Consider the following 24,736-nt stretch of genomic DNA (forward strand, 5'->3'; position numbering starts at 1 on the left):
ACTCCACTTGTTCTGGGCACTCTCTGGACACATGGCCGTACTGCCGACAAGACCAACAGCAAGGCTCTCTTATAATGGGCCCCCTCTCCTGGGTCATCCTGGGTGGAGTGACGAGAAGCGCTGGAGTCATTTCCAGAGACCGGAGTGGTCCGGCTTTCATCTGGCACACTTCCAACCGAAGTTCTCTCAATTCTACCTGTAGGGCCTGGATCAGATCCTTTAAAGACTCGGATTCTTCAGACCCCGACTGGTCCCTTGTACATCCACACAACTGTGCCTCTGTAGTGTTGGGTTATATAAAGACCAAATGCTTTATATTTAAAAAAAAACTAAAGGATCAAAAGAAAAAATATTTAAATTATATTGATCCGTGAGATGGACATAAACATCTCCAAGAGTTCGATAAAGAACCTAATTATTTTGTGCAATCAGTAAAAAAAAAAACAGGGTACAATCGTAAATGCAAAATATAAATTTCAATAATGTACAATGATATGCAGTACCCAGAATTCGCCACTAGATGGTGCTGACAAAACACTACTCAACCAACACGAGAATATTATGCAATACTGCTTTCAATTAGGAGAGATATATCAATCAATTGATTATTTACAGAAATTCAATAAAGAAAATGACAGATATGAACTCTTGCCCTGCCAAATCTTATGCCCAATTTTGGAAAATGCTAGTATTGCAATAAAACCTATAAATTATCATCTTGATATCAAACTAAGGAATATAAAGATTCCCAACAAAGAGTTTCTCCAATATTATCTCCTTTATTCAGTTATATATGCATCATAAACGAATCAGAGACTATATTGATGTAGCAACTAACGTTACACATCCACAAATAAGCAGGTATCTGGATAAGTATCAAGCCAATTAATTTAGATTAATACTATATATAAATAATAGTATACATTACCCAAGGATGTAGGTGATAGGCAGAGTCTAGGGGAAGTCAGCTCTCCAAAGGTTTTTCTGATAATCCCAAAACCTTTCTCCAGAGATCTCCCTCTCTTTCTTAGTTTTTTTCCCTCTTTTTGTGTCCCCTCTCTTTCTTTGTTTTTTCCTATTTTTGGTATCTGGTTTCTTAACCAAAACTTATCAGATGTGCACACCTTCCTAGTTTGGAACTTTCCAATCATTGTTGGATAGGCGTGTACATTGATAAGGAATGTGACATCATAACACTACCCAAAATGCACTTTTGCTACTGGTGTAGTGTTACCTACTCATACCTAGGTGGCACTGTTGTATAAGCAATAAGCATTATACCATTAAGGGTTAACTCATACATCCCTGACATTTTCAATACTACACACCTCTGACATCTGGAGGCCTTGTTTCAGAGCTGAGGGACAAACTTTGATACATGAATATATACTTTGGGGAACATCTACTGTAGACAATTCTCACACTGTGGAATTCATGTTCAGATAAGAAATACAATGAAGCCTCTACTTCTGCAGGTGTTGTGTATCTTCTAACTGTCTAATTGTATTCTTAATTGTTACAATAACATTAGTTCAGTAATTTTCTCATGGACTTACTTTGGCCTACATTAAAAATCCATACAAAATAGTGAATATAAACTAATCTTGTTCTTAAAGACAATGAATATCCATTATAACTAGAATAAGTAAATACACTGAGCAAAAATATAAACACAACACTTTCGGTTTTGCTCCCATTTTGCATGAGCTGAACTCAAAGATCTGAAACATTTTCTACATACACAAAAGACCCATTACTCTCAAATATTTTTCACAAATCTGTCTAAATCTGTATTAAGGAGCACTTCTCCTTTGCCGAGATAACCCATCCCACCTCACAGGTGTGGCATATCAAGGTGCGGATTAGACAGCATGAATATTGCACAGGTGTGCCATAGACTGCCCACAATAAAAGGCCACTCTGAAATGTGCAGTTTGATCACACAGCACAATGCCACAGATGTTGCAACGTTTGGGGAAGCGTGCAATTGGCATGCAATGTCTACCAGAGCTGTTGCCCATGCAATGAATGTTCAATTCTCTACCATAAGCCATCTCCAAAGGAGTTTCAGAGAATTTGGCAGTACATCCAACCGGCCTCACAACCGCAGACCACGTGTAACCACACCAGCCCAGGACCTCCACATCCAGCATGTTCACCTCCATGATCGTCTGAAACCAGCCACCCGGACAGCTGCAGCAACAATCGGTTTGCAAAACCAAAGAATTTCTGCACAAACTGTCAGAAACCGTCTCAGGGAAGCTCATCTGCATGCTAGTTGTCACCGGGGTCTGGACCTGACTGCAGTTCGTTGTCGTAACCGACTTGAGTGGGCAAATGTTCACATTCGATGGCGTCTGGCACGTTGGAGAGGCGTTCTGTTCACGGATAAGTCCTGGTTTTCACTGTTCAGGGCCGATGGCAGACAGCGTGTGTGGTGTCATGTGGGTGAACGGTTTGCTGACGTCAACAATGTGGATCGAGTTGCCCATGGTGGTGGTGGGGTTATGGTATGGGCAGGCGTATGTTATGGACAACAAACAGGTGCATTTTATTGATGGCATTTTGAATGCACAGAGATACCGTGATGAGATCCTGAAGCCCATTATTGTGCCATTCATCCACGACCATCACCTCATGTTGCAGCATGATAATGCACAGCCCCATATTGCAAGGATCTGTACACAATTCCTGGAAGCTGAAAACATCCCAGTTCTTGCATGGCCAGCATACTCACCGGACATGTCACCTATTGAGCATGTTTGGGATGCTCTAGATTGGCGTATACGACAGCACGTTCCAGTTCCTGCCAACGTTCTGCAACTTCGCACAGCAAATGAAGAGGAGTGGACCAACATTCCAAACGCCACAATCAACAACCTGATCAACCCCTTACATCTTCTCCAAAGTGGCAGAAGTAGTGGCCTCCTTAAGCCGAAAGAGAATACTAATACTTCCATACCTGAACGACCTGTTAGTCATAGCGGAAAGTACAGATCTGCTTCAGTCACATATTCAGGTGGTCCTTTCTCATCTTCAGGATCTTGGCTGGATTTTCAGTTGGGAGAAATCCAGCCTTCTTCCAGCCATTCAGAGTTTTTCTGGGCATCCTTCTAGATTCCATCTTCCAGAAATCCTTTAAACCCTCCCCAAAGGTCAAGGATTTGAAGGTCAGAATCCAACAATTCCTCAGGGGTCCAATGTGCTCCATCAGAGAAGGCATGAAAATGCTGGGGTGTCTCTCGACCTGCATCCATGCGGTTGCCTGGGCTCAATACCACATGAGATCTAATCCTTAAGAAATGGATCAGATCTCAGCTAACTCTGGACCAGAAGATATATCTGCCCAGGGTCATAAAAATCTCTTTACAATGGTGGCTGAGACAAGAATCTACAGACGGGGGTCTGCTGGAATCAGGAGGAAGCTTTCTCATTGACAACGGACGCCAGCTCCTGGGACTGGGGCGCCCTTGAAGCCGGAAATTCCTTTCAGAGGACTTGGTCCGAATCTCAGAAGAGGATGTCATCCAATTACAAGGAGCTTTGGGCAATATGGGAAGGTCTAAAAGCAACATAGACCCAGTCAAAAAACCGGCATGTATTGGTCCACTTGGACAACTCCACAGCTGATCCGTTATCAAGGGGGTACAAGGCACGGTCATCTAAAGAGTCTCTAAAGACAGATATTCTCATGGGCAGAGAAGAATCTAAAATATCTTACAGCGGTACACCTAAAGGGCTCTCTCAATCTAAGGGCAGATTTTCTCAGTCGGCAGAAACTAGATCCAGGCAAATGGTCTCTTTCTTTAACAGCATTTCGGAAGATCCAGGTTCAGTGGGGCATCCGAGTCTGGATCTGTTCGCCTCAAAGAAAAACCACAAGGTTCCTCATTACTTCTCCCTTAACCAAAGGGATCCCTGCATGGCAGTAGATGCCTTCACCCAGGACTGGACGTCGGGTCTCGTCTATGCCTTTCCACCAATCCCGATGATCCCGAAGGTCCTGCAGAAATTCCAGACCGAGAAGTGTCCCTAATCCTGGTGGTCCCTTTTGGGCCCAGAAGGTTTGGTCTTCTAAGATCCCTTAGCTGGGAGGAGCCAATCCTGTTTGCCCGATGGAGGACCTCCTAATGCAGGGCCGAATCAGCCATCCGAACCCCAGGCTTTTTCAAACTATCAGCCTGGTTGTTGAACAGTCCATCCTCCTAGGTATAGATTTATCTCAGAGGGTGGTAGGTACCCTAATGCTCAGCAGAAAGTCCAATACCTCCAGAGCATATCTTAAGGTGTGGAAAAAGTTCACCTATTGGGAGGGAGGGGGAGGGGGACAGCACAGGTTTAACCAGTCCACTCCCAATATCCCTCTCATTCTGGATTTCCTCCAGGATGGGTTGGATATGGGTCTCTCCCCAAACACTCTAAGGGTACAGGTGTCCGCCCTGGGTGCCCTCTACAACACTAGTCTTTATGATGCTCCCTGGGGTTCTAGGTTTTTGAAAGCTGCAGATAGGCTAAAGCCTAGAATTAAGAATTTGGTAGCCCTATGGAACCTGAATACAGTCCTTTTAGGCTTGTCAGATTCCCCATTTGAGCCTATAGATGCTCTGTCTATCAAATGGCTTACTCTTAAGACAGTTTTCCTGGTAGCAATATCTTCCACTAGGAGAGTGTGCGAGCTTCAGGCTCTATCCATCCAGGAGCCCTTCCTTAGGGTCCTAGAGGATAAGTTAATATTTAAACTACACCCCAATTTCCTCCCTAAGGTAGTATCCACTTTTCACAGGTCCCAAGACATTGTCATTCCCTAGTTATGTGCCAATCCCAAGAATGAGCAGGAAGCAGAAGGGTAGTTCTTCATAATATAGACGCTACCAGAGATTGGAGGATAGACAAAAAAAAGTGTGCGTTTTTTTGGCCCTAATAGAGGTAGGAAAGCAGCTAAGAGGTCTATATCCCGGTGGATAAGGAGTGCTATTACGGAAGTGTATACAGCCTCTGGTAAAGAGCCTCCTTCTCTCTGAGCCCATTCAGTGAGAGCAGTGTCCACCTCCTTGTCTGAAAGGGCCTCTGCCTCCCAAGAGCAGATTTGCAGGGCGGCCACTTGGAGGAGGGCCCATACTTTTACCAAACATTATAGGCTTAATGCATTTGCCAATAAGGATATGGCCTTTGGACGCAAGGTCCTGGGTGCTGTAGTCCCTCCCTGAGTTGTTTCACTTTGTTAGTTCTCCTAGTGTGCTGTCATGAAGACGAGTGGGGAAATAAGTATTACACTCACCGGTAATCCGGTTTCCTGGAAGTCTCCATGACAGCACATATGTTCTCGCCCTTTTTTGATAACTTCTTTTGGTTCTACCCTTTATCCTGGTCTCCGTTAAAATACACTGGCGATAAGGGGAAGGGGTGGGGTTTTAACCTCTCTGTGTGTTTTATTGTCCTATCAGAGGAAGTCAATCTCCGAGTGTGCTGTCCTGGAGATTTCCAGGAAAACGGATTACCAGTGAGTGTAATACTCATATATGTGATTTACCGCAAAATTCATACTCCTTCTCGGCTAAAAATACTCCTCAAAATTGTTGAGAGGAGTATTTTTACTCTTCTGGAAAAAATGTAGTGCGACCTCTGTACAGGAGGGAAAGGCAAGGGGAAGTACATACGAGGGCAAAGGCAAGATGTACTATATACAGGGCACACAGACAAGAGGCACTATATACAGGGCACACAGACAAGAGGCACTATATACAGGGCACACAGACAAGAGGTACTATATACAGGGCACACAGACAAGAGGCACTATATACAGGGCACACAGACAAGAGGCACTATTTACAGGGCACACAGACAAGAGGCACTATATACGGGGCACACAGACAAGGGGCACTATATATGGGGCACACAGACAAGAGGCACTATTTACACGGCACACAGACAAGAGGCACTACATACGGGGCACACAGAAAAGAGGCACTATAGAAAGGGCACACAGACAAGAAGAACCATATACAGGGAGCAAAGGCAAGGGGCACTATATAAATGGGGCACAGAGCAAAAGGTACTGTATACAGGGGGCACAGGCAAAAGGCACTATTTACAGGGCACACAAGCAGGAGGCACTAAATACAGGGGACGTCCTCTGTAAGGGACTAAATGTTTATTCTGGCAAGTGTAGTCTACAGGGTGATGATGGTTGGTAGCATTCTGTTTTATGTAACAGCAACTGACAGAAAATGTTTACATTTGTTCAATTTATACTGGTGAGGCCTGAACAAGCAGTGGAGGGTCTAGGCGCAAATGGCCACTCCCATTTTGCCCCCACCTGCTGTGGGATAAACACCTTCTTAAGGGCTTTCCCAGGTTGATATCTCTACTTGGGTTTTGGCTGCTGTTTTGGAGTGCTGTGCGGGAGACCCAGGAGCTGCCAGCAGGTAGAGAGGGGGTCTCACTGCAAGGGACTAAATGAAAGAGAGTCCAAAGCAGCGGTGAGTAAGACTGCAGAAGTGTGAGTAACACACCGCCATCCTGCCCCTGGCGGAACTAAGTGTGTGCCCTCTTCTGAGACGCTAAATAAGGCTCACTCTCACTATATGTTATTATAGACCTGTAGATAATACACAGTACTACTAATTTCTATATACCGGGGTCACTCTCACTGTATGTTATTATACACCTGTAGATAATACACAGTGTGAGGAATGTGGAGTTATGATTTTGTTCCAGCCATTTGCTCCAGGAGTGGGCAGTGGAAATCAAACTCCACAGGGGGGCCCTGGTTCAAAGCATGGCCAGGTGTTTATAGTTCACACTCCACTCAGCCAGAGCGGAGGCCCACACATCCTACAGGAACCCTCCTCCTCCCCCCCCCCCCCCCCCCCCCCCGTAGGGGGTCTCAGAACCATCTCCCTCTGACCTTCTGGTCTGGAGCTATGGGCCCTAATGGGTTTTGTGGGTCATTTGGCTGCCAGGACCAGGAGGGAGGGGGAACCCCTCCCAGAGGCAGGGAGGGGCGTGGCCGACTACAGGCGAAAAGACCCATGCAGGCAGAGTCCAGTCTTTTTCTGAAGGGAGGTCACGTCATGTAGCGTGTTTAGAGGGACCTGGGAACTCGCTGTCCTCACTGCCCCCATGTGACTACAGCCAAGCCTTACAGCAACCCATTATTCATCACCATCCAAAGGACTACTGGTAACTGACCCTTTTCTGTTTAACCCTGTTTTTACCATATCATCTGTATTTGCACATCAGACCACTGTATATATTCTCTGTGTATATCGTGTAATGTCTAGTGCACCCTTAAGGCAATTAAATATAGCATTCAATCGTGTGCTGTCCTTGTATCTCGATTATGAATCCCTACGTCCGTGTTTCGGCATAATTATACGCTACTGTGGGTTGGTTTCTCACCCTATATAATCCTGTTAGCGGACCGGGCTTATATCAAACGAGGAACTGGTGGCAGTCTACCGGGCTGAGATAGCGCTGTTTCACTGGGACAGTGAAAAGGCTCTCTCAGCTTGTCAGGGTGGTGAGTGAGTGTGTTACGCCGGAGGCCTCATGGACCATTATCGCTCACCCCTCCTGTCTCTCTGTGCCCGCGTGGACAGGAGGCATCTGTGGAAACTGTATCAAGATGACCTTACGTTCTCCCAGGGCGGGCGTAACGTCACGTCTTGGAAACCAGTAACTAAACTGTATCTCGTGAGCTTGGCGTAGATGACGTCAGGTGGGTCCGTGAGGTGCAGTATTCGTCACACACAGTACTACTGATCTCTATATACCGGGTGTGACGAATACCACCCCTCATGCCTGCTTGACGTCAACTATGTCGAGCTCACGAGACGCGGTATGGTCACTGGTTACCAAGACATGACGTTAAACCCTCCTGGAGGAGCATGTAAGGTCAGCTTGGTACAGTTTACACCGACTCCTGTCCACACAGGCACAGAGAGGCAACAAGCTGAGGGAGCCTGGTCACTGCCCCAGTGAAACAGCGCTTCCTCAGCCCAGCTTCTCGTTTGATATAACCCCAGTCCGCTAACGGGATTATATAGGGTGAGAAACCAACCCGCGGTAGCTTTTAATTAGTCCGAAAAACGGACGTGGGGATTCGTGATCGAGATACAAGACAGCACAAGAATAAATTATATATTTAATCACCTTAAGGGCACACTAGATAACACAATATACAAAAGGAATATATACAGTGGTCTGAGGTTACAAATACAGGTAATATGGTACGAACAGGATTACACAGAGTACAAGTCAGTTACCGGGTAGATGAATGTTCCTTTGGGTTATGATGGTCGAATAGTTCTTGGATGGCACAAGCCTTTTAAACTGTAGCCAGTCCCTCCTCTTCCCGCCTCTGGGAAGGGTCCCCCCTCCCTGCTGATCCTGACAGCTCAATGACCCACAAAACCCTTTAGGGTTCATGGCTCCAGACCAGAAGGTCACAGGGAGATGGTTCTGGTACCAACAGACCCGCCTGGGTTCCGGCTACAAGTAGAGTCCAAACACGGTACCATCATTTGGTTTTTGTGGGGAGATACAGTACAGACCAAAAGTTTGGACACACCTTCTCATTCAAAGAGTTTTCTTTATTTTCATGACTATGAAAATTGTAGATTCACACTGAAGGCATCAAAACTATGAATTAACACATGTGGAATTATATACATAACAAAAAAGTGTGAAACAACTGAAAATATGTCATATTCTAGGTTCTTCAAAGTAGCCACCTTTTGCTTTGATTACTGCTTTGCACACTCTTGGCATTCTCTTGATGAGCTTCAAGAGGTAGTCACCTGAAATGGTTTTCACTTCACAGGTGTGCCCTGTCAGGTTTAATAAGTGGGATTTCTTGCCTTATAAATGGGGTTGGGACCATCAGTTGCATTGTGGAGAAGTCAGGTGGATACACAGCTGATAGTCCTACTGAATAGACTGTTAGAATTTGTATTATGGCAAGAAAAAAGCAGCTAAGTAAAGAAAAACGAGTGGCCATCATTACTTTAAGAAATGAAGGTCAGTCAGTCCGAAAAATTGGGAAAACTTTGAAAGTGTCCCCAAGTGCAGTCACAAAAACCATCAAGAGCTACAAAGAAACTGTCTCACATGCGGACCGCCCCAGGAAAGGAAGACCAAGAGTCACCTCTGCTGCGGAGGATAAGTTCATCCGAGTCACCAGCCTCAGAAATCGCAGGTTAACAGCAGCTCAGATTAGAGACCAGGTCAATGCCACACAGAGTTCTAGCAGCATGACACATCTCTAGAACAACTGTTAAGAGGAGACTGTGTGAATCAGGCCTTCATGGTAGAATATCTGCTAGGAAACCACTGCTAAGGACAGGCAACAAGCAGACGAGACTTGTTTGGGCTAAAGAACACAAGGAATGGACATTAGACCAGTGGAAATCTGTGCTTTGGTCTGATGAGTCCAAATTTGAGATCTTTGGTTCCAACCACCGTGTCTTTGTGCGACGCAGAAAAGGTGAACGGATGGACTCTACATGCCTGGTTCCCACCGTGAAGCATGGAGGAGGAGGTGTGATGGTGTGGGGGTGCTTTACTGGTAACACTGTTGGGGATTTATTCAAAATTGAAGGCATACTGAACCAGCATGGCTACCACAGCATCTTGCAGCGGCATGCTATTCCATCCGGTTTGCGTTTAGTTGGACCATAATTTATTTTTCAACAGGACAATGACCCCAAACACACCTCTAGGCTGTGTAAGGGCTATTTGACCATGAAGGAGAGTGATGGGGTGCTGCGCCAGATGACCTGGCCTCCACAGTCACCGTACCTGAACCCAATCGAGATGGTTTGGGGTGAGCTGGAACGCAGAGTGAAGGCAAAAGGGCCAACAAGTGCTAAGCATCTCTGGGAACTCCTTCAAGACTGTTGGAAGACCATTTCAGGTGACTACCTCTTGAAGCTCATCAAGAGAATGCCAAGAGTGTGTAAAGCAGTAATCAAAGCAAAAGGTGGCTACTTTGAAGAACCTAGAATATGACATATTTTCAGTTGTTTCACACTTTTTTGTTATGTATATAATTCCACATGTGTTAATTCATAGTTTTGATGCCTTCAGTGTGAATCTACAATTTTCATAGTCATGAAAATAAAGAAAAATCTTTGAATGAGAAGGTGTGTCCAAACTTTTGGTCTGTACTGTATGTATATCTCCCCTCCATGGCACCTGACCTCCAACCTATGACCATAGGCATGTTCGTCTTTGCCCCAGGATGACTATATGTTATTATTATAGACCTGTTGATAATACACAGTACTAGTGATCTCTATATACCGGGGTCACTCTCATTATTATTATTATTATACACCTGTAGATAATACACAGTACTACTAATCTCTATATACCGGGGTCACTCTCATTATGTTATTATTATATACCTGTAGATAATACACAGTACTACTGATCACTTTATATTTATATATACTTTATTATTGGTATGGTGGGGGTTAGGTGTTTTCTTTAATTACATGGTGGGGGTCTGGTTGTCATTATGGGGGTGCAGTATAAGTAAAGGCTCAGGACCACACAGTTGTATATTTCTGTTGAGCTTGGCTGCGCTTCTTTCTGTTGCCATGGTAACCGGCTGTCTCTAAACATGACCAGCTGCAGCCCCCACATACCCCCACGTACTGTTGCCGCCGCCACTTCCGTGCCACCTCCTCCTGACTTGTGTGTGGGCATCACCACTGACTCACCTGTGCAATGTCACTCCACATGCCACACACATCCCGGATGTGCACTGATGGATGCCGCAGGAAATGCAGCCTGTATTGTACGTCAGTTTATACTGAGCACCTCGCCTGCTGGGAGTTGTAGTTGTACACAACAGCAGGTTTAAGGCAGATACCTCTGCTATACGCTGTGATAAATGCAGCTGGAACACCGCTCGCAGGGCGGCCGGATATAAAATAAATAACATTTCTTATGTCCCAGAGCTGAGTTTGTTACAGTGTATCAGTGCAGACAATTCTCTGTCAGCTAAACATAGATGAACATATCTCTCTCCTGTCCTGGTGTCTGCCCTGATAACTTTTCCCGACACTGATACAATGTAACAACCCTGACAACACTTTGATTAAGACTAGGTTTTCAACTCACGGCATTGACATTCATTGACAGCTAGCAGAGGTCTTTAAAATGGTGAATATTGTAGACACAAAATGCATTAGAAAACTTCAGAACCTTTCATTGTACAACAATTAATCTTTGCATGTAACATATGTCCGTTTAAAATTGATCCATTTTTCCTTCTTTTTTTTTTTCCAGTAGTATTTACGCTTCTATTCCGTTTTGCCTTTCCATTTGTGATCTGTTTTTTGCAGAACGGAAACGGAAGCATACAATAATGTTTAAGCAGTAAGTACATAAAAAAATTGGGCTGGGCATAAGATTTTCAATAGATGGTTCCGCAAAAACGGAACAGATACGGAAGACATACGGATGCAATCCGTATGCATTCCGTTTTATTTGCGGAACCATTGACTTGAATGGCGCCACGGATCGTTATTTGCGGACAATAATAGGACAAGTTCTATTTTTCAGCGGAATGGAAACGGAATGCATACGGAGTACATTCAGTTTTTTTTTACAGAACCATTGAAATGAATGGTTCCGCATACAGACCACAAACGGAATCCACAAAAACTGAACGGAAACTGAAAAAATACGTTCGTGTGCAAGAGGCCTTAGTCTGAGATGACCGATCCCTTATAGACCTGCGCTGATACCACATTATATGCTTATTTTCATTGAGATACTCCAGAATAACATCTCTTGGAAAACCCTCAGTTTATCCATGACGGATGTTATTACAGGAAGTAAGAAACCAGAGGGATTGGTTTACATGGTAAAAGCGGGTCAGGGGAGTACAAATTTAAAAAAAGAACCATGTAAATGATGTGTAGTGCCCTGAAGCAGGGGTACTTTAAAGTCAGGACACATTGGCCCTTGCTTCCCCTTTGCAAAATAATCAACTCCTTACTTTATTTTACTTTAAAGGGTTAACTTTCACTAAATTACCCTGTTTAATACTTTGTAACTGCATTTTATATGTATGTTGTGATATATATCCTGTTTATTTGCACAGCACTGTGGAAAAGGTTAATGGATACCGAGAGGCTTTTGGGACTTTCTACCAGGGCTGTGGAGTCGGAGTCGGAGTCGAGGAGTCGGAGTCGGAGTCAATTTTGGGTACCTGGAGTCGGAGTCGGAGTCGGCAAAAAATGAACCGACTCCGACTCCGACTCCTACTAAATTTAAATTGGAATAAAAAAATAAAAAAGCAAGTTTAAATGTCCGAATTCATAAACAGTTATAATTAATGACTTCTCTACTGTAAGAATAAAGGCCAATGCATGCAGTGCCTCACGTAACCGCAAAACAAACGCGTTCAGTGATGTGAAGAAGCATGCTTTTCATATGCTTCACTATATGGTACGCAATGCACAATTAGGAGTGGCAATACATATACTTTGCATTGTGTTGTGTTCTGATGTTACAGGGAACACAATGCCCATGGTTAACATAGCCTCTCACTGATAAGGGATTAAGTAAATATGTGTTTTGCAGGACTAGAGACACTTGTATAAGTGAAGGGAATGGAGGGTCAATAGTTCAAGACTGAAGCTGTAAACCATGGATGTCAAACTCATGGCCCTCCAGATGTTGCAAAACTACAACTCCTATCATTCCCTGATAGCTGTAGTTTGCCCAGGCATGATGGGAGTTGTAGTTTTGCAACAGCTGGAGGGCCACGAGTTTGACATCCCTGCTGTAAACCATTGGAAAAACTGCTGTAATTCAGCTAAGGCTATAAAACGTGTAAACTCAGAATGTTATCTTAAACTTTAAACATGACTATGGGATTCTTCTAGGGAAATCATGTTTTAAAATAAATGTCCCTTCTTGGATCCTCCCACTGCCCTGTCTTCAGCAGAAGATCAGCACACAAAGGAGAAGGCAGCAGCTTCTGCCCAACTACCTCTCTGTGCTAGAAGAGCTTAGAAGAACTTCTTTCTTTCCTTCAAGGAATGTATAAAATACATTTGCATATTAAATACAGAGGAGTCGGAGTCGGGGAGTCGGAGTCGGAGTCGGAGTCGGAAGTACAAAAAACTGAGGAGTCGGAGTCGGAGTCGGAGCATTTATCTACCGACTCCACAGCCCTGCTTTCTACCTAATAATGAGAAGCTTGTAATTTTCCACAGCTACCATAAGGTTTAAAGAAGATCATGAAAAATATCCAGACTTGTTTACCACCAAAACCAGGCAGACTGACCTTTTGAATGTCTGGTTTAGCTATGTTATGTCTGAAAACCTGTTTTTGTCTGGAAAAACTGCTGTGTCATTGCCATCGAGTATCATTGAAGCTTTAATACAAGTCTTTGAGAGATGGCAGTTGTAACATTGTATTTGTTTGTGCTAAGTTTCTCCACTCCTCCCACTAGAAGGTTCTAGTTCAGCTAGAAACTGTATATAAGTGAGCAGTCAGAGCCCCTAGTATTCTGCAGTTATGGATCAGTCCTTAGAAGAGGAGACTCTGCTGGACTATTGAGCGACGCTGAGATGGGGATACTCTTCTACAGACCCTGGGCCTCCAGCCTTTGGCCAGGGTACCAGCCTTCTGAGAGAGAGAGGGACAGATAGCTCAGGCCCTTCCTCAGCATCAAACCCTTCTTCTGCCAGGGAGGAGACTGGAGAAGCCAGCCCTATAACTCGCCTGTATTGTATAGTACCTGAATTCCTCCAATAAAGAAGCACACTGGTTTACTGCAGACCCTGACTCTCTGGACTTATTTCTCATTGGGGTGCACCATGCCTTCTCTTCCGGAGAGCAGCAACATGTGGTGACACCTTGACAGTGTCTGGGGGACCCATCGTATCATTGGGGCAACCCCAAACCTGGCCACTGCACATGAGGTAAGCAACTACATCAGCTTAAATACTATTGTGATCCCAGAAAACCCCTTTAAGTCCATCTATCTTTTTCTACTGTAACCTAGACATGCCCCTCCCCCTCTTTCCTATTGGCCGCTTTCTCAGTCCTGCAGACAGTAGTGTACATAGTGTACATAGATATCATAGGGCCGTATAGCAAAACTTAGTAAGGGGCCTCCAGTGAAATTTCTAATGAATTTACAATATTTTTTTTGCTTCATGGAGGAATGATTTAATAAAAATTTACTCCTTCATGAAGTTTACCTGACTTTTAGTGGAACAGGTACTTTATAAATATGACGCTCATTGTGAACAACAAACAGTTTTATTTAATTACAACTGGCCTAAATACATTAATAAATCTCCCCCATACTTCTCTGTCTCCTGCTTCCCTTCACACATCGTATTATAAAACTGTCTGCAGCCACCACAAGGGGGAGCTCAGTGCATAAGAATTTATATAATTCTCAACTCAATGGAAGTTATAAAAATCTCTATGCACTGAGCTCCCCCTAGTGGCGATTACAGGAAAATGCCGTTGTATGTTGGGTAAACAGAAGCAGTGGTGTGGGCTTCCATGCTAAGTAACATATCTCTATTCAATGTGTCCTCATGTTTCTCTAGCTGAAGTTAGGTCACAGCGGGCGGTATATGAATACTTCAGTGGGATGGTGTGAGATGAAGCTTTGTAGAAATATATAAGTTCTGATCACGGCAAAACAAAAGTTTTGTAGTCTTCAAGTGGTAGAAGTTTATTTCCAGAAGACTGATCAGGCCATTAACACCTTGGAGCAGGTGGCTGATGCATACAGGGTATTATTAGTCACATTCCGCCATATACTCCGCCATCACACCACTCAGCTCATTAGAGTCGTGACTGGAATTGCCTAGGAAAGTTTAAAGTGCATATTATTTATATCAACCAAGAAGCAGAGGCACACATTGTTCTCATCTAAATCTCACATTTTCTACGAAGTCGGGCTCAGATATCTCCGTGACAACACGAGACATTCTTCTATCTGAGATCCCTGTCTAATCTGTACTATATGGATAATATCACATATACTTGTGAAGAACAGTCCAGAAACATACTGTCACTCTCCAGCTGATATGGAACTACCACCAGTGGTGCACATAGAGAAGTAAGGGCTAGTGTTGAGCGAACGTGTGTTTTAAGTTCGGCGTCTAAAATTTGGGTTCAGGTTATCGAAGAATCGCGTTATGGATTTCGCTACCACGGACCACGTTATGGTCTGTAGTAGCGGAATCCATAACGCGATTCTTCGAGAACCCGAACTTTAGACGCCGAACTTAAAACACAAGTTCGCTCAACACTAGTAAGGGCCCCATAGCAAGGGTCAAACCGGGCCCCCCACACAGGACAAAAGGGTTTCCGCCTAAACCCTTCTCAATGACCCTTGGGCCATTTTTTCTACTGCTTCATTTGCTAAAAATTGTTCCTTTAGAGGGTAGAGTCCTGACCAAGTTTCCACCCCCAGTAGAAGAGGAGATAATCCCAACAAGGGCTTCCTGCACACGAAGTTGTGCGCCCCGTGGCCGTGTGCAAAATGCGGGCCGCAATGCACGAACACCATCCGTGGGGCAGCCACAGCGGATCGCGGACCCATTCACTTTAATAGGTTCGCGATCCGGACATTCCCCCAAAAGATAGGACATGTTCTATAGTTTTGCGGAACGGAAGTACGGGACGAAACACCACGGAAGCACTTCAGGCTTCTGTAGGGTTCTGTTCCGTGCTTCTATTCCACATCTCCGGATTTGCAGACCCATTAAAGTGAATGCACACGTAACGGTGTCCGCAATACGGCGACGGTACACCTACGGTCGTGTGCAGGAGGCCTAAGATTGGGCCCCATAGCAGTTGCATGGTCTGCCGCTATGGTAGTTACGCCCCTAACTGCCACTCACAGCCATGAGCCAGCTAAGAGTTCCAGAAAGTTGTAGTATGTAGTCAAAATTATTGAGAAAAGCCTCACAAGAACATAACAAAAAAGAACATCATACCTCAATTATCCCTCTCCAGTCTCTTCTTCCTGGTACTTCTTGACACACAGGAAATTCTGGCTCTAATCACTGGCTGAGGCAGGTCTCAGCTAAGGCCATTGATTGAGTGAGTGGACAATTCCTGCTTGCCAAGAGCCAACAGGAAGTAGAGAGTTGAGGACCAGGAAGCTTCGATGGAAGTAGGATCAGTGAGGAGAATATAATTTTTTTTTTCATTTTGTTGTGCCATTTGGAGGGTTTTCTAATAATTTTATTGCCTGGACCATGCCTTTTAAGGAGGTTGTCCTACCTCATCAAATGCCATTTATCGTGTACAGAAAGTTAATACAAGGCTCTTGCTAATATATTGTGATTGTCCATATTGCTTCCTTTGCCGGCTTGATTCATTTTTTCATCACATTATACACTGCTTGTTTCCATGGTTACAACCACCCTGCAATCCATCAGCGGTGGCCATGCTTACACACTATAGGAAAAACTGCTGGACTATGCGCACTACCGAGTTCACAGCCACCATAGAGGCTAATGCTTTTTCCTGTAGTGTGGAAGCAGGACCACCACTGATGGATTGCAGGGTGGTCCGTAACCATGGAAATGAGCAGTGTATAATGTGATGGAAAAAAGTAATTCAGCAAGCAAAGGAGGCAATATGGACAATCACGATACATTAGTGCCTGGTATTAACTTTCTCTACATGATAAATGCCTTTTGCTGAAGTGACACGACCCCTTTAATGATTGTGCAGAACACTGGTGAGGCACTCTTGCACAATCATAGAGCATGTCGGTGAGCCGAAGGGGAGGATGGGAGGAATGGCAGTGGCTCTGGTGGTGTTAACAGTACTCAAAGTTCACGTGGCAGTCCTCTCCATGGTGCTCCCTGGGCTGTGAATGGAGGGTGCACCTTTTCTTCCCTCAGGACACACCATTGTATTGGGTCTCCAGTCTGGTGGTAGTTGAGGTGCCCTTGATGGTGGATAGTTGATAGGGTGCAAAGGGTCAGATGTAAGAGCCAGCAGATTGTGGAGACAATAATGAGGCGCTTTGGTTGCAATAAATAAAGTCTTTCTTTACTGACTTGATGATAGACACAGTAGTACATGTAGCAGCAAAGGCACAGTTCCAAAGTATATCACAATGTAATCCTCTCCCAATAGCAGTATATAGGCAGCAACAATGATGGTGGTAGTAGTAGTACTCCCTGACTCTCTCTCTAAGGACACTTTGCAGTCTCTCTGAACAACCATAGGCATGCTATTATGTTCTTATTAACCCTTTCTGCAATTCCTGGCTGAGGGATGCTCATATATACATGCTAATAAATCCGGATGGCCAATCCGTCTCAAAGTTGAGGGGTGCAAAAGCAATATACCCTCTCCACAGCAGCAAAGCCTTACTGCCATAAACAAAAGCAAAACCTTGCTGTCTAAATGCAATGCACAGTCCCGTTGTTTCTAGACCTTCTAAGATGTCTGTTCTCTTTCTTCAGGGATACTCTGATGAAAAAGTGTCTTCTCTGGCAGCTGCATCCTGACAGATAAACACATTCTTTCAACTTTGGCCTAGTTTGTAGAACACACCTGAACTACTCAAACAAGACCCCGACCAGGGGATGGGCTTAGTCCATCACCCTGGTAACCTACCCCAGTCTGCCAGTGCAAACTACAGTGAGGAACAGAAGTATTTGAACACCCTGCAATTTTGCAAGTTATCCCACTTAGAAATCATGAAGGGGTCTGAAATTCACATTGTAGGTGCAGTCCCACTCTGAGAGACAGAATAAAAAATTAATAAATCAGGAAATCACATTGTATGATTTTTAAAGAATGTATTTGTCTTGCGCTGCTGAACATAAGTATTTGAACACCTGAGAAAATCAGTGTAATATTTGGTACAAAAGCCTTTGTTTGCAATTACAGAGGTCAAACATTTCCTGTAGTTCTTCACCAGGTTTGCACACACTGCAGCAGGGATTGTGGCCCACTCCTCCACACAGATCTCCTCTAGATCTGTCAGGTTTCGGGGCTGTCGCTGAGCAACACGGAGTTTCAGCTCCTTCCAAAGATATTCTATTGGATTTAGGTCTGGAGACTGGCTAGGCGATTCCAGAACCTTGATATGCTTCTTACTGAGCCACTCCTTGGTTATCCTGGCTGTGTGCTTTGGGTCGTTGTCATGTTGAAGACCCAGCCACAACCCATCTTCAATGCTCTGACTGAGGGAAGGAGGTTGTTGCTCAAAATCTCACAATAAATGGCCCCATTCATCCTCTCCTTAATACAGTGCAGTCGTCCTGTCCCCTTCGCAAAAATGCACCCTCAAAGCATGATGTTACCACCCCACCCCCCCATGCTTCACAGTAGGGATGGTGTTCTTGGGATGCAACTCATCCTTCTTTTTCCTCCAAACACGACGAGTGAAGTTTAGACCAAAAAGTTCTACTTTGGTCTCATCTGACTACATTACTTTCTCCCATGCCTCCTCTGGGATCATCCAGATGGTCATTGGCAAACTTCAGACGGGCCTGGACATGTGATGACTTGAACAGAGGAACCTTCCGTGCAATGCATGATTTTAAACCATGACGCGTAGTGTTCTACTGACAGTGACCTTTGAAACTGTGGTCCCAGCTCTCTTCATGTCATTGACCAGATCCTCCCTTGTAGTTCTGGGCTGATTCCTCAACTTTTTTTTTTATCATCAGTGATACCCCACGAGGTGAGATCTTGCATGGAGCCCCAGTCGGAGGGAGACTGACAGTCGTCTTTAGCCTCTTCCAATTTCTAACAATTGCTCTATTGATCTATTTTCACCAAGCTGCTTGGCAATTGCCCCGTAGCCCTTTCTAGTCTTGCGGAGGTCCACAATTTTGTATCTGGTGTCTTTTGACAGATCTTGCCCATGGTAGTAGTTGGCGTCTGACTGACTGTGGGTCTTTAAAGAGCTCAGACAGGTGCTACTACGTTAAATTAATGAGTGGAGTAGAGGTGGACTTTTTAAAGGCACAGTAACAGAATTCTTGCTGTTTCTCAGGTGTTCAAATACTTATGTTTAGCAGTGTAAGACAAATACATTCTTTAAAAATCATGCAATGTGATTTCCTGATTTTTTTTATTCTCTCTCTCAGAGTGGGAATGCACCTACACTGTGAAGTTCGGACCCCTCCATAATTTTTAAGGGGGAGAACTTGCAAAATCGCAGGGTGTTCAAATACTTCTGTTCCTCACTGTATGTTGCCTACATGCTGCTATTTGGTTTACAGAGTGCATAGAAAGACAAGTGCTTTTACATCAAATCACAACATTTAATTAAATAATATTGCATTAACCCTTTTAGCAATAATTAACTCTTTGCAGTATTGATCAGGGATACTGCTCATGGAGAGCAGTCTATGTAACAGAGGGGAGCATAGAGAGTAGAGGAAGCATAGGGAGCAGTCTGTGTGAGAGAGGGTGGCATTGAGAACAGACTATGTAACAGGTGAAAAATAGGAAAAAACAGTTCCAGCACTCACAATAAAACTTTGTTGCACTTTTATTTCTTCTTGTAGCAAATAACTCACATAGACACAATTCTCCACCCTAGCATAGTTGACCCGTTTCGAACACAGGTGTGTTCTTAGTCGTAACCAAATGAGACTCCCCTTGCTAGGCTTCAAGTACAGATCCCACCTTCAATCAGGTCAGGGGTGGGAATACATAAACCTGATGCTCAGGGAGTACTCATTAACTTGTCACATATAACACATAAAATCCACATATAAAATTATATAAGATGCAACATTTCATGTTATAAATTAACAGTCATTATATAGTCAAGATCTCAGATTGAGTCTACAAACATGAAAAACACAAGATGTGAACAGAATAAAAAGGGTAAAAAAAATTAAAGGGAGTCTGTCACCTCAATACGGCCATATACAGCGCTTACATGGCTCTGTAGCACACCTATACAGGATTGTAACGGTACCTTTGTTCTTTTCTTTAGACTTGCACAAACAGGAAAAACGAAGTTTAATTCATATGCAAATGAGCACTCGCAAGTGCCCAGGGGCGGCGTTCAGTGTGTAGGTGCCCAGGGGAGGCGTTCAGTGTGTAGGTGCCCAGGCTGCTCTGCCTTCTTTTCAGTTTCCTCCTCCCCAGCCTCTGTCTATGCCCGCCCTCCAGTCTCTTGCCTCATCGATAGGTCCGGACATGGAGAGATGGCAAAGGCAGAGGCTGGGGAGGAGTAAAGTGAAAAGAAGGCAGAGCAGCCTGGGCACTTACACACTGAATGCCGCCCCTGGGCACTTGCGAGTGCTCATTTGCATATGAATTAAACTTCGTTTTTCCTGCTGGTGCAAGTCTAAAGAAAAGAACAAAGGTACCGTTACAATCCTGTATAGGTGAGCTACAGAGCCATGTAAGCGCTGTATATGGCCATATGGAGGTGACAGACTCCCTTTAAGTTAATTTCCTGAAGTCACATTGTCAAGGCATTATAAAGTACATCTATACCCTTTTGACAAAATACAATGGGGCTTGCTTGTTGTTTAAGTGTGCATGGGAACTATAAGAATAAATAAAAACTAAAAAAAAATATATATTTTATATATGTGTAAATATTATTGGTTATATTCAATAAATATTAATGAAATTTAATAATAATACATTTTCTAGAAGAACTGCCTACGGAGTCAATCACCATATAATGTACACTATGCCAACTGTATTACAATTAATGTAACTTTTTATTGGAAATGTCAAGTTGTGGCTCGAATCATGAAAGCATTTAGTGGGTAAAACATATTTGCAATTTTTACATGGACGACTTCCACATTTTGAGAAGCCCGTATATTTAAGCCAAATGCTGTATGAAGTTTTTGTCACAGTTGACACTACCCTGCAACCATCTTTCAAAACATTGTGTAAAATGTCATCCTCATATACAATGGGGAGACATTCAAGTATGGCATTTTTTATTGAAAAAATTGTCAACTATATGTCAATACTAATGTAGGTTGTGTGGTATTATTTTTATTTTTACTTCCCCTATTAAAATCATTTCATTAAATAATATTGCATTAACCCTTTTAGAAATAATTAACTCTTTGCAGTAAGGATCAGGGGTAGTGCACATGGAGAGCAGTCTATGTAACAGAGGGGAACATGGAGAGCAGTCTATGTAACAAAAATGGGGTGGAGAGCAAACTGTGTAAAAAAAGAGGAGGCATAGGGGGCAGTCTGTGTGAGGGAGGGTGGCATTGAGAACAGACTATATAACAGGTGGCATGGAAAGCAGCCTGTTTAAAACATGGGGCATGTGCACCAGTCTGTGAGAGAGGGGAAATGGGAAGCAATATGAGAAAGGAAGGGGGACAATGTGTGTGAGAGATGGGCGCAACAGTTGTAACAGAGGGGGAAGCACAGGAAGCAGTCTGTGTGAGTGTGTGGGGTCTGTCTATATTAGTCTCAGTCTTCTTGCTGGACTCTGGAGGGGCGAGTACCCAACATGTACCCGGGGAGAAACATTAAAGTGACGCAGGGAATGTAGATAACAGACACGTGGCACTCACCAGGGTCTGGTCTTCATGGATTCTTTATTGCTAGCTAGCAAAGTAGCATCGGGTGCAGAGGCTGGGGAGCGGGATGGCCCAGGTGTGAGTAGGCGGTGACGGCCGTTTCGCGCTGAATCGCGCTTCCTCGGACCGCTACTAACGTGCAGGCGCACAGACGTGCATTTAAGGGCAACCATAGGTCATCACCATGATGACCATGGACGCTCCCCCGGTGCGCACTGTGAACAATACAGAAAAGGATCATTGCGATATTACACACAAGCTGCAGAGAAGCATTTAGCAACACACTGTCAAATCTTGGAGGAGACAAGTTACAATCGCATACAGGGAGACACTAAGGGAGTGTACAAGGGGGTTGGTACATCAGTGCTGATTCCCTAACACTATATGGTGCATTAGGAGAATAAAGCACAAGGAGAGAAGTGGGAAATGATTATCTAAAACAACAGGTAGGCATGTTATGGCACGGGCGGGCAGGACTGACAAATATTTGGGTATACTAGTGTGAAAGAAAAGAGGGCCTTAGAGAAAAACAGCCATGTCATTTTTGTCATTCAGACCGTGTGGTCCCATGGCTCCCGTTTTGATGATCCATCGAGCCTCCCGCTGCAACAAAAGGCGGTGGCGGTCCCCACCCCGTGGGATGGATCCCACCGCCTCTATCCCAGCAAAGGATATGCTGGATGGATCACCATTATGGGTTGAGCGGACATGGTCGACAAGGCGGGGCGAACCTCGTCCCGTCCTTATTGAACCAAGATGTTCACGTATACGCTCAAACAGGGGCCTAATGGTTTTGCCGATATAAAACCTATTGCAGGTACATGATATGACATAGACCACGTGAGAAGTGCGACACGTAATGAAATCATTGACCATATGTGTGACACCCCCTAAGGACAAGAACTTCCCCTGTGAATTATGGGGACAGAACGAACAAGTCCCACATTTAAAGTTGCCCTGAGGTCTCCTACTCTGGAGCCAATTAGGCTGTTTTGTCTGCCCTAGCACGCTGTGAACTAACCTGTCCCTTAGGGTCTATTCACACATCCGTTTTTTCTTTCCTGATCTGTTCCGTTTTTTGCGGAACAGATCTGGACCAGATCTGTACCCATTCATTTTCAATGGGTCCCAAAAAAAAAAAAAGAAATCGGACATTGTGCTGTCCGATTTTTTTAAGGACCCATTGAAAATGAATCGGTACAGATCTGGTCCAGATCTGTTCTGCAAAAAACGGAACAGATCAGGAAAGAAAAAACGGACGTGTGAATGGACCCTTAAGGTGTGACATTTTCTAAAGGTGATTAAAGGTCGCTGGGAGACCAAATCCCCCAAGGCGGGATCGCCTTTCAAGAGGTCCCAGTTACTGAGCACTGCTCGTTTTACAATATCTGCAGCTGGACTGAATTGAAAGATAAAGGTGAATCTATCGTTATTGTCATTTTGAACCTGATCACTGAGGAGACTATGCCGGGGACGAAGAGCTGCTCGATATAACGCATCGATGACGTCCCTTCTAGGGTAACCCCTTTCAAGCAGCCTGTCCTTGAGTTGATGGGCCTGCCTAAAACATTAAAGTGAACCACCGGTTCAAGCCAAATTCACATAAACTAGCGAACGGGGAGAACACATGATGCCCTCCTTTTTATCTATTCAGCATCAGGGCATCGAATCCTGGTCCCCACCTCTGCCATACAAGATGGCTGTGCCACTACTCAGACTACAGGATGCATGCTATCAGTAGTCCAACCCACTTACTGCCGCCCATGAATTGACCAGCGCTGCTCACGTAGTGCTGGCCAATCCAAGAGCGGCACTGGACAAGCAGGAAGTGTCTTGGACTACGGACGCACAGCGTGCATCAGGTACTCTTAGGGGCGGCACGGCCATTTTGGATGGCAGAAGCGGAGACTTGGAATCGGTGGAGCTGCAGCTGAAAAGATGAAAGGTGCCATGTAAGTGTTATGTTCATTCCCCCATTAATGGGTTTCCTCCGGGTTCTCCGGTTTCCTCCCACACTCCAAAGACATACTGATAGGGAATTTAGATTGTGAGCCTCATTGGGGACAATGCTAATGTCTGCGGACAATGGGGGACATTGGGGACAATGCTAAAGCGCTGCAGAATATGTGAGCGTTATATGAGTGAGTATAATAAATAAATAAATGTGAGTTGTTAAAATCTTGAAGCTGAGGTTTCATTTAAGCCTTACTCTGCCCTACACCACGAGGGATACTGACATTATCACCTTCTCTGCCCTAGACCCCAGAGATGTCACTATATAAACCCATTATGGCAACTTATTTGGCGCTATGAAGCAATATTTACTTACAGCTGTTTTGAATCACAGTTTACGATAGTTTCACACTATCTTTTGGTCACAGTTAGTAGAAACTGTAAGGGGTTACACTCTCAGGTAGGGCAGCGATGACAGATTTTCTTGCAGACCACAGGGTTAATGTCCAAATGTTGCTTTATTTATCACACTCCGGCAATACAGGCAACCCCAGTTATAATTCACTGGGTAAGGTGAAGGTCCAGCACCACAAAACATAAACCAAAATAAACACCTGCCCGTCTAGGCTCTGACTAATACAGTGAAGTTCCTAACTCACCTATTGAACACATATCACACAGAGAACTCAGCTTCTCTAGCCAGCAGGGCAGCCATCTTCCCAGACTTTCTCCAGGCCTCACTCCCCTAGACTGACAGCCTGGACTATGCTTTATTTCACCTTGACGATCCCAGCTAGCTTCAGCTGGGAATCCCTCAGGCTAGGGGAAAACCTGTCCCGGAATGGGGTGGACTGGGGAGGTCCCTCTACCAATCCTACCTTCTCCCAGTCCAATAAAATCCATCCCATAAACTTAACAAAACTGTCTCAGCAACCTACACATTGCTCAGACCATTTTAACCTTCTGGATTTTATTTACCTCACCCAGTTGAGGAAGCTGGGTGGGATATACACCCCTTCCAGGACTTTACCATACACTTTTCTGTTCACCTTACCACAAAACGTTATGAATGAAATAACATTTCAAAGTTTATTAGGTATACATTAAAAAGGGAAGGGTATGTAAGGAAATAATATAAAAAACGTTGAGATTTTATTTCATTCATAACGTTTCTAACTGTGACCAAATTATACCTGTGAAACGTAACCTATATCATCTTTTCAGTGTTTTA

General features: G+C 44.3%; 1 protein-coding gene across 7 annotated transcripts in view; it reads left to right on the forward strand.

Annotated features, from left to right (window-relative positions):
* The window catches only part of LOC122924807, an 83,019-nt gene extending 70,771 nt beyond the window's left edge, over positions 1–12,248 (forward strand). For 6 of the 7 annotated variants that reach the window (XR_006387437.1, XM_044276254.1, XM_044276249.1 and 3 more), the window contains one exon: positions 12,119–12,232. The gene's annotated coding sequence lies outside the window, so the exon portion shown is untranslated. Of the gene's footprint in view, positions 1–12,118 lie in introns of all 7 variants that reach the window. The other variant, XM_044276252.1, reaches the window with a different exon arrangement.
* Positions 12,249–24,736: the final 12,488 nt, after the last annotated feature.

The sequence above is a fragment of the Bufo gargarizans genome, chromosome 1 (assembly GCF_014858855.1).
Source record: "Bufo gargarizans isolate SCDJY-AF-19 chromosome 1, ASM1485885v1, whole genome shotgun sequence".
NCBI classification, from domain to species: Eukaryota; Metazoa; Chordata; class Amphibia; order Anura; family Bufonidae; genus Bufo; species Bufo gargarizans.